At 49.5% G+C, this 11,067-nt stretch overlaps 1 long non-coding RNA gene across 1 annotated transcript; it reads left to right on the top strand.

Annotated features, from left to right (window-relative positions):
* Positions 1 to 97: 97 nt before the first annotated feature.
* Positions 98 to 1,847, top strand: LOC107184746. Its single transcript, XR_001515641.1, has 2 exons — positions 98 to 495; positions 1,518 to 1,847. It is a non-coding gene; the product is annotated as an uncharacterized LOC107184746 (long non-coding RNA).
* Positions 1,848 to 11,067: the final 9,220 nt, after the last annotated feature.

Raw genomic sequence — 11,067 nt, 5'->3', positions numbered from 1 at the left:
GCGGCGCCCTCCCGGGGGCTGGGGGCGTGGCTGCGGAAAGGAAGCCCAGACGCCGAGGGGGCGGGAGCTGGGGGCGGGGGGTGCGGGACTGCACGAGACAGGACAGGGGGCGGGTGAGGATTAGGCGGAGGCGAAGTGCAGAAAGCGGGGGCCGAAGTTGAAAAGTGGGCCCAAATGAGACTTAGAAGTAGAAGAGCCTTTGGCTTATGAGATAAAGTAAAAAAAAAGAAAAAAATCTTGACCGTGGCCTCCTTGTTACAGGAAGGGCGATGTGAGTGACAGAAGACAGACATAAAGGAGGCAAGCTAATACGCAGTGTGATCACTGGCCAGATGAATGAGAAAAACCAGTAAAAAGTGGAGACATTTAGAGATTGCCAGAATGGTGGGAAAAACAGTTTGAGAGCGGCGCTCGCCCGTTCCGGGGCCAGGAATAGGGAAGGGGATGTGTGTGGGCTTGAGACATAGAGCTGCTGCAAGAAAGGAAGCCTCCATTGTAAGCATTACCGCATTATGACTAATTAGCTATTAATCATTAATATAATTAATGCTACTATTAGCTAACAAGTTAGCACTTATCCCAGTTGAGAGCCAAGAGCGGGTATCCGTAATGGAAGGTGCTTGGAGTACAGAGAAGGGAAATGAAGGCGGCAAAGGTAGAGAAGCCCTAAGACAGCAACTTGAAGGATCTTGACCTATTCTCACCATAATCCAAACTTCCTTGACGTTTTTCTTTTTAAAATACTTTTTATTTATTTTTATTGATTTCAGAGAAGAAGGAAGAGGGAGAGAGAGATAGAAACATCAATGATGAGAATCATTGATGGGCGGCCTCCTGCACGACCCCTACTGGGGATGGACCCCGCAAACCAGACATGTGCCCTTGACCGGAATTGAACCCGGGACCCTTCAGTCCTCAGGCCAATCCTCTATCCACTGAGCCAAAACGGCAAGGGCTTGATGTTTTTCAAATCTTCTCCTAATTACATAATTCTCCTATTATTTTTAAAATATATATATTTTTATTTTGGAGGGAGAAGTGCGAGGGAGAGAGAAACATTGATCAGTTGCCTTCCATACATGCCCCAACCAGGGATGGAACCTGCAACCCAGGCATGTGCCCTGACCGGGAATTGAACCAGCAGCCTTTCGGTGCACAGGACAACACTCAACCAACTCAGCTGTTCTGGCTGGGCCTCCTATTATTAAAAGCACACTTAATAAATTTTCTTGCACTAAGGCTGACATCTCCACACAGTTTTAATACAGATGCAGCCACTTCTCCCCAAAATAGCATCGTGTGTGTGTGTGTGTGTGTGTAAAAATGACCTGAGTCTGGGATAAGGTTAGGGAAGACATTGAAACTTTATAAATAAAGGGGTTCTTCAAGGTCCCTTCCAAAAGCAGATGCTTGGTGTTTATTACACTTTGACTCGAGACCCCAGGAATGGTAATTTGGCAACTTTGGGTCATGTTCTTCAATAGTGGATAAACACTAACAATGATGTCCTGTTTCAGCAGGTAGAGAAACCTGTGGGTAGAACAGGAAGAAATAAGCTGGAAGACGTAAAAGGGAAGACTTAGATCCAATGCAAGAAAGGACTTGGCATCTGCGGGGGCTGGTGAGCCCAGAACATCTGACTGAGACGTCTAGCTTTGCCTTCTGGGACACTTGATCCCTTCCCCACCCTCTCCCTGTCAGGGCTGTCCTGCCTGGAAGAGATGGGGTGCAGAGTGACGGCTAAAGAAACAAGGTGACCTTCCATTCTCTAGAACTCTCCACCCACAGGCCAACGCTCTGACGGGCTCCTGGTAATTAGAACAGTAATATTCTTCCCTTCTGTGTGAGGAGTGCTTTATGGCGTTTTTTCAGGGAGGTTGGGTTCATTATCTCATCAGATCTTCCAGAAACCCTGTGAGGCAGGCAGGGCAGGTATTGTTCCCAATGAAGGATATTCAAGCCAAGGAATGTTTAATAGCGCAGCCGAAGCCACCCAGCCCAGTACACAATGGAGCCAGAACAAGACCCAGATTCATCACTTTCTGTTCTTTCAGAGGGTTTAACAGGCCCGTTCTGAAAAACGGCTACGTATTCCTGTGGAGTAAAAAACAGGTAGCCTTGGCATTTGGTGGAGAGTAATTCTAATATTCCGTTCTACATCCACATCTCCCTTATTCAATGCCCGCCTCCCCCTTCTTTCTCTCTCTAGGACCCTGGGACTTGCCTCCGTGTATCTGAAACCTTGGTGATTGGTGCTTTGGAAGGCCTTGGGCCTCAGGGCTAGCAAGGAGATTCTATTTCCTCTGCTCTCTCTTAACTCCTCTCCTTCACACACCTACCAAGAGAAGGGGGCTGCCAACCAGTGTCATCACTTGACATGTCACAAGAAGAGGGCATTTGCTCTTAGTCAGACTACTAATTTCGGTGCCTCCCTTCTTCAGCTCTGGCACTGCAGCTTAGCAGTCACGGCAGACAACAGTTAGCACCCACACCTGGCACTGTTGGAAGATCAAACTTCTGTCAGCTGGTTTCCTGGCCATGGGTAGAGTTCTTCACTACCATTCTCATGAAGGCAGTGGTCAGAAACCAGCAGAACCCATTCCTTTTTTTATTACAAAGTTTTAGGAAAAAGTTCTGTTCACGTTGACAGTCCTGAAAACCTTCAGAGATTTCATTTAAAGCACAACAGAGCTGCCTGGCCAGTGTGGCTCAGTGGTTGAGCATTGACCTATGAACCAGGAGGTCACAGTTCGATTCCTGGTCAGGGCACATGCCTGGATTTCAGGCTCGATCCGCAGTGTGGGGTGTGCAGGAGGCAGCCGATCAATGATTCTGTCTCATCATTGATGTTTCTATGTCTCTCTCACTCTCCCTTCCTCTCTGAAATCACTAAAAATATATTTAAAAATAAAATGAAGAGCAACAGAGCTATCTGGTTTCTGTCACGTGAACTGGATGGCTTGGTACAAGTCCCCTGTTCACTGTATTTCTTTGCTCCCCAAGGTTCCAGAGATGTTCCCCTAGTCCATCGGTTCTCAACCTGTGGGTCGCGACCCCTTTGGGGGGTCAAATGACCCTTTCACAGGGGTCGCCTAAGACCATCGGAAAACACATAAAATCACATATTGTTTTGTGATTAATCACTATGCTTTAATTATGTTCAATTTATAACAATGAAAATACATCCTGCATATCAGATATTTACATTACGATTCATAACAGTATCAAAATTACAGTTATGAAGTAGCAACAAAAATAATTTTATGGTTGGGGGTCACCACAACATGAGGAATTGTATTAAAGGGTCGTGGCATTAGGAAGGCTGAGAACCACTACTTGGTCAGTTATAGTTCTTACCACCTGTACTTATAGAGGGGCCAGTGGCAGCCTGCCCAAGCACTAACTACATAGCCCCATCCTACCGCACCCAGACGTGGACCCAGACCAGAGCCCTGGCCATGGTCTCCTAGGCTCTCATACTTGAGTGTTGTGACCTTTGCTCAATAACTTTACTTTTAAGCCTTGTGAAAAGAGGGGATTGTATAGTTCTTAGAGTCTTCCAGATTGGGTACCTAGGGTTCTACTCTAGAAAGCTGACTGTGTTCATTAATACCTTGTAATTCCATTCCTTTCCTAAGAATTACTACTCAATGCTCATCTCTGAGCCTTTCTCACAGGGAACTGCTCCTTTTACACAATGGAGAAAGCTGTCCTGGACTCCCCCTTTTCATTCACCTTTTCTCAGAGCTCTAAGGGACAGTGTTGAGAGACAGCGCAGCAAGCTGGGCTTTTGGCTTTTCTATCATGGGGTTTGGATGCATACGTGCATGCGTGCACTCTTATGCATGTAAATTAGAGGGGTATGGGCCCTGGGCCTCTGTGTTGTTCCCACTATTTGTTTTGAACAGATGAGGTCTGGATTTGAAGGGTCACATGACCAGAACTATAAAACCTGGGTCTTCAGGTTGCAGGTTCCCCACCCGGGGTCAGGGTCAGGGTCAGGGTTAGGGTTAGGGTTAGGGCTACCATTCGATGTGTCCCTCTCACCTCACCTCACTCTGTGCCCCTCACCGCCCCACCGCCCCTACTTGAATTCTAGTGAAAAGTTAAAATAAATGCCAGAACGCCCTAGAAGAGAAAAAGGAAGGATGCACCGAAGGGCCAGCTGTGTGACGCAGCTGTTCCACCCTGGGGATGGACATGAGGGAGGCTATTGGGACAGCCAGTGTCGCCTGGGCCTCAAGCTTGTTTTAGCTGCAACATGCATGGCCGGGGCTGTCATGGGCTTCACAGCTACGGTTTCTTTATATCAGCTTCTCCGTTTGAAGCGTCCCAGAGTTGGATTTTGATTACTCGGGTGAACTTATCATCAAAATGCTTTTTTTTTCTTTTAGAGAAAATTTTTATGAGTTTATTTGAGCCAAACTGACAACATGTGCTGGGGAACGAGATCTCAAATGTTCCTCAAAATGCATTTTATAATTTTTTAAAAACCATATTTATATGACAATTTCTGCAAATCTTCCTTTTGCATTACCCCATTTAATCCTTCCCTCCACAGGAAGTAGGAAGGGCAGAAAAATGTTGTTCCCACTATTTTTTTTTTTCCAACAGATGAGGTCTGGATTTGAAGGGTTACATGACCAGAACTAAACCCTGGGTCTCCAGGTTGCAGGTTCCCCACCCGCGGTCAGGGTTAGGGTTAGGGCCAGGGCTACCAGTTGATGTGTCTCTCTCACATTGATGTTTTTTTTCTCTCTCTCCCCACTCCTCTCTCTCTTCCATCTTTCTCTTCCCCTCCTCCCTCCCTTCTACTCTCTCCAGAAATCAATGGGAAAAAATACTCTAGGGTGAGGATTGAAAAGAAACATCTTCAACCATTTTCCTAATTCAAACCACTGCGAAACCATCAGGTAACCCTGCATATACCATCTTTACTGATAGAAAGAAAGATCAACTCAGTCCCTGTCTTATTGTTCCAGGGCCTGGATTCATCTTTATTCATGCAAGATGGCCAGTGAGGACAGTGGGGAGGTGGGCTTTGGGATCTGAGGGACATTGGTACTAGTGAAGTGAGGCCACCAACCCCCTCCCCCCAACAGCTTAGCTTTCTGGTATCGAAGCAAAGACAGAAAAACCCTGGGTTAGGGTGTGGGCAGCTGAGGGCAGGGGCCTAGCAGAGCATCCTCTCTAAGTGTACCGCTGCAGCCCAATTCCTGGGGGTGTGGGGGTGTGTGTGAGGGGCTAGAAGAGGGGGTAGATCCTGCCTCAGGCCCTGTCTGCAGCAGACTGCTCTAAGGTCCTCAGGCCCGAATTGTGTTTGAGTCTTTAAAGAGGCTCACCAATTCTTTAAAGCAGCACGCTTAATTGTTGTCTGTAATTGAGGTGACATATGCCCCAGAGGCATGTACTGAGGTCCAATGGAAGAGATGGTTTTGTAAAAATTGGTGTTAATTAATTAAAGAAGGCAGTTGCACGGGGCTGTGAGTTAGTGCCAGACTTCGTAACCCTAAACCAGCCAACCCACCCAACCGGCCTCACCACCTAAGGAACAATCCCCAAGTTCACCAAGGTGGGGTGGGAGACCTGGGAAGCGGGGACTGAAAGGAAGAAAGGTGGGGCGCAGGGGACCCTCTCTTAGTTTTCATGACCCCCCCCAAAAGGCTTGGCTCCTGAGAACTCTTTGGCCACCACCCTAAGACTAGGTAACTGCAGGAGAGGGAAGGCAAAATCAAAAGAGGGAGGTGAGATTGTGGGCGAGGGGCAGCGAAGGGAGGAGAAAGGTGCAGAGCTGGGGTCCGGGCTGGGAGGGGGAGCTTTGGCAGGAGTGAAGCATGATGGAGCCACTCAGGTAGAAACTGGGCAGATTCCAGGGTGGAAAGGACCCTGTGGGCGGGGCTCAGGGGAGATAGGACGCGGATGTGGGGGCGGCAACATGGTGCCTGGGGCCTCTGGCATTCAGTGGAGGTATTAATTAAACCCCTGACCTGAGGTCTTTAGCGGAGCTGTGGCAGCCTTTCATAGGAGCTGGGTTGAGAACAATCACAACAATAATAATAACAATTAACCATAATGAGACCTTATCTGCAGTAAGTTGTTTCTAGGGCTTTGTAGGCATTAAGTCATTAGTTCCCCAGGCCCCGGAGGGCCACCTTTTTTCTAGAAGTCTTGGAGGTGCAAGAGGATTCAGTTCGGCCTGCTGCCATTGGCGGGGCGCGTGAGTTCACTGACAGCCGTACAAGCCAGGGTTTCTTAGGGCTTCATGAACTGTTATCATCTTTTGCGTTTAGAAAATAGTGCGTAAAAGGGCTAAGTTCAGAAATGTGGAAATCGGCCACCACCAGCATCTACACAACTTTGATGTGAAAACTCAGGTCCTTCCTGAGAGCACCAAATGGAGCCACGTGCTGCATCAGAGAGTGGCCCGGAGATGACCATGAAGTGACCATCTTCATGAAGCTCTAGCTGGAAGGACTGAGCCCTGGCCTGAAGATAGGGTACATGGAAGGACCTCAGGTCTCCATCCCCACCTCCTACCCCATCCTCACCCCCCGACCAAGAAGGGAAATTTAGAAGGAGGGGTTCAGGGAAGTAAAAAGAGGAGGGTCATTCTAGAACGAGAGTCACATGGGATGGAGCCTGGGAGCCAAAGTCTCCCGCGAACCCCAATGCCAATAGTTACTAGCCTTGCAGATTTCAACTGTTCTTGCGTTTGTGTTTCCTGTAACAGTGGTTCCTGCAAACTTTACACATTCGATTCAAAATCACACTGTCAACTGCATCTCAAAGATGATGAAAGTCTTCATCACCATCCCTAGTCAAGATCAAAGACAACATTGTATAGCACCTTTAAAAAAAAAAAAAAGATTTCAGTGTACTTAAACAGAAGGGCAGGTGAGGTCCAGAGCAGGAACTGAGCTTGTCCGAATCTTAGAGTTGGGCAGCAGAAAGATCTCTGTCAGGGCTGAAGAGCCATCACCATTCATGACCGTGAAATAAGAGGGACCAGTCCTCATCGTTCTGAAACCCGCCATCTCTCCAGAGCCAGAGCCGGCCTCCCTTCCCTGGGTTACTACTGTACAAAGAAAGTTACCTGTAAGAAGGTACTGGGATTTTCAGGGCTTGAATACCAGTCAACCTTGTAGATTGCATCAAAGAGTAATCTGGTTAACAAATTAGTACTAAAAATATCGTAACATTTGAGACAGACTCAAATTATTCGTGGTTTATCTGAAATTCTAATTTAACTGGATGTCTTGTATTTTAGCTGGCAACGCTACCAGGTAAAACCACCAGGAGACTCATCCTAACTCCTCTGGAGTTTCGTAGATAAAAATGCAATAGGAAGGGGAGAAATACTTTGATTGCTTCCAGTTCCTTGGTACTGGGAATGGGAGCCAGAGAAGATGGCCAACGATGTATTAGGGAAGCAAGAGACCCAGACCCAGGTGCCCACCGGCTCTGGTAGGCGCACTCATGCCCACCCTGGGTGCGTGGGTCACCAAGTCTGTAACTGGCTCCCTGGCGGACGGCATAGTTGCTTCAGAGCCTCCGGAGAGAACACCACCTGCCCACACCTTGATTTGAAACTTCAGACCCCCAGAACTGTTAGAGAAGAAATCCATGTTGTTTTAAGCCACTAAATTGGTGGTAATTTGTTACAGCAGCATCAGGAAACGAAATCCTTATTGCCTAAAGGGAAATCTGAACTGCTTTGCAAGGCATTCAAGGGCCTCCTGTTATCTGCCTGACTGCCCCCTCCCCTCTCCCCCACCCCAATCTTTACCCAGAGAACTTCTCCAGGATCCTCAACAGGTCACGCCCTCTCTTATTCCCATGCCTTTGTATGTGCTATTTCTTCCACCTGAACACCCTCTGCTCACGTGTTTGTCTGGCAAATTCCTCATCCTTTCTACAGCTCAGCTCAAATAATACCTCCTCTGTGAGGTCTTTCCTGCTTTTCCCTCGAGGAACTTAGGGCTCCTTTCCGGCTCCTCTGCGGCACTTCAATTGCACTCCTGTTAAAGCAGGTCCATGTGATAAGGGCCCAACTGTTCCTTCCCGGGACAATCAGCCATTTGAGGGCACGGAGCCTGTCTTTAGACCTTGCGTCTCCCTTAGCACTAGCACGGTCCCTGGCACATCAAATAAGGGTCCCCAGCCCTGACTGGTTTGGCTCGGTGGATGGAGCGTCGGCCGGTGGACTGAGGGGTCCCAGGTTGACCAGTGATGCAGCCCCTCCAGCCCAATTCTCTGTCCATAACAAGCATCGGGGAAACCATCCCTTCCCTTCCCCAGGGAGAGGTGATGACAAAGGCAATCCGACATGGAAGTGTTTCAAGGCCAAAAAAAGAAAAAGGCGCCAGTCAGAGTTTGGTAATGTCCCAGCTGTACCCACGCTACGTCACACTTCCTCTCCAAGTCTCAGTTCTTCAACGGGGCAGGCGCCATGTCCGCCTCCCACCCCAGTGCACCCCCACGTCTACACTGCTTTTTCGGGTGAATCCTCTGGTGGATGAAGATCTTGGGGGAGGCTTTCCCACATCCTTCAGACCCGTGGGCTCTCTCTCACGTGCACACACCGATGTGGAGATCATCTTGACGGGAGGCTCCCCCACAGCCACTGCACTCACGTAATCGTGTTCCATGACACTGAGTCAGGTGTACCTTCCCAGCTTCCAACTCACCCGAGGGCTCTCCCATGGACACCTCAGGTGCAGGCACAGGGTTCTTTCCAGCATGAATTATTATCTGATGTTGTATAAGATGGTTACTCCACCCACATGAAGGCTTATTCACGTTTATTACACTTATGAATTTTTGTGTGTGTGTGAATTCTCTGATGTCTCATGGGAAGTGAAAGGCAATGAAGGTCTCTATAAAGGCCCCTGATGTTCCCAGTTCTGTGTCCAGTGTGCGGAGGGACTCTGGCCTCTGGCCTCTGAAAGTTCACCACCTGGTTGAGGAGACAACACGCATGCACACGGAACCGCTGGGGAACACGAGACATTGCGTAATCACACCGAGCCCCAGAGTTTAATGGAATTCAGAGATTGACTAGATGGGAAGGGCTGCACGAAAGGCGTTAGACGGTAGCTCAACTTGGAAAAGATGGTAGAATTGAGGCTTAAAAGGGGAAGAGAAAGGCGTTCAGGAGGTGGCTTTAGAGCAGGGACAAAGACATCCTTCTGTAGGGACTCGCTGTTTTAGGTTCTGGAGAGAGAGACTGTGGGGGGAGGGAGGGTAATGGAGAGGGAGGAAGGAAGGAAGGAAAGGAAGAAAGGAGGCTGGAGGGAGGAAGAGACAGAGAGAGAGACAGAAAGAAAAAGAGAGAGAAATTCTGTCTGACGTAATGATTTGTCCCTTGATTTAGGAAACTCCCACAAACCTAGGGCAGCAGCCTTTGAAAATTTTATTTCTCTAATGCTGCTCTCATTTTACAGCTTAAGCCACTTTCTCTTTTACCTAAAAAGGCACCTACGAAGGAACGTTTTCCCCCTGCACTTCGGGCCCATTCCAGGTCCAGGACTATGAATGGCACCCCAGGTGACAGAGGCCCCAGGTGGGAGAGAAGCCCACCAGGAGGGGCCCAGGGGGCCGCGTTCAGGCACGCTGGAGTGCTCTCTCCCTCTCTCCCTTGTATCACATGCTCCAAAAACTTTCCACCCGGGATGTTGACCTTTAGAGAGAATGAGGGGCATCCGATCCAAAGGCCTTTCCATTTCTGTTTTATGGAGTCTTTCAGGAGCATTCGGAGTAGGGAATACTTGGTAACGTTCCCGCAGAGGGCGGCGGGCGAGCAGGAGGGTGGATGTGCAGATCCCGTCTCGTCAGACAGTGGGGAGACGTTTCTACCAATTATAGTGGTTAAACGCTGACTCAACACCCAGCAGCGGCCTGAGGTGTCAGCCTTCATCCACGGACAAGTTTCAAAGTGAGACACAGGAGGACACAGGATCTGCCCTGGGCAATGTCGTCAGAGGACAGAGGAGTGGACTTCACGCCCAGCAGGGCGGCTGCTGCTGGCGAGGTTGCGAGCCCTGTCATTTCCAACGTGGGGAAACGGGGAGGCGCCCAAAGTGTTTGTTTGCATGTGGAATTCTTAGGTTCCTTTAAATATGATTTAAAATTGTTTTTTTTTAATTTTAAAGAGAGAGGAATGGAGGAGAGAGAGGTAGAAACATTGATGAGAGAGAAACATCCCTTGGCTGCCTCCTGCACGCCCCCTACTGGGGATCGAGCCCACAACTGGAGCATGTGTCCTGGCCAGGAATCAAACCGTGACCTGCTGGTTCGTGGGTCCACGCTCCACGGCTGAGCCATGCCAGCCCGGCTGGGTGGACTTCTGAGGCTCTTCGTCCTGTGCCACTTCCCTAGGAGGCTGAGTTTGGGGAGGGAGGGGCCTCGCCCAGGGAGAACAGACTGGGGGCTGGTGCCTTTTGGGTGGACATCCTGTTGGAACGTTCTCTGTTCCTCCCAGCGGGGCACGCTTGGCTCTGTGAAGAACGCAGGCAGGAAGTGAAAGTGGTCTATGTGGCTTTCATGGGAGTGCCCAGCCTCTCAGGGACCCCGATGGTCATCCAGTCTGACCACGCACCCCATTCCATTTTCATTATTAGCATGTGTCCCGCCTGCTGGTGCACGGGCTCCCGCGGGGCAGGCGGCACGTCTGTTCTCGTCGCCATCAGAGCTGTCTTAGTACCTGTCACGGCGCCTGGGACGCAGCAGCTGTTCAGGAAATATCGGTGGAATAAGTCAGCTGTAAATGCGGAAGTGATCCCCTCAACAGAGCTCTTCCCCTTGGTCAGATGCACAGTTACGTTATGAATGCTGGGATCCCAGGGATGGGAAGGGACACTATGGGGTAGTCATAACAATCAGCTAGAAACGTGCTGGGAGGGCCCTGGAAAATAGGCCAAAAGTTCAAATGGCATCTGATCAGCAGCAGGGAGCCACGGCAAGCTCTCGGGGTCACCAGTAAGAGAAGGCAGACGGGCGGAGTCTCTGAGGACCAGCATGTCTTGGCGTGGCCTAAGCGCAGGGGTAAGCTCCAGAGAGCCTTTTGGG

Source organism: Myotis davidii, unplaced genomic scaffold (genome assembly GCF_000327345.1).
Source record: "Myotis davidii unplaced genomic scaffold, ASM32734v1 scaffold327, whole genome shotgun sequence".
In the NCBI taxonomy this organism is placed as follows: Eukaryota; Metazoa; Chordata; class Mammalia; order Chiroptera; family Vespertilionidae; genus Myotis; species Myotis davidii.
Note: the sequence above shows the minus strand (reverse complement) of the source record. Positions and strands in the feature narration are given on the sequence as shown.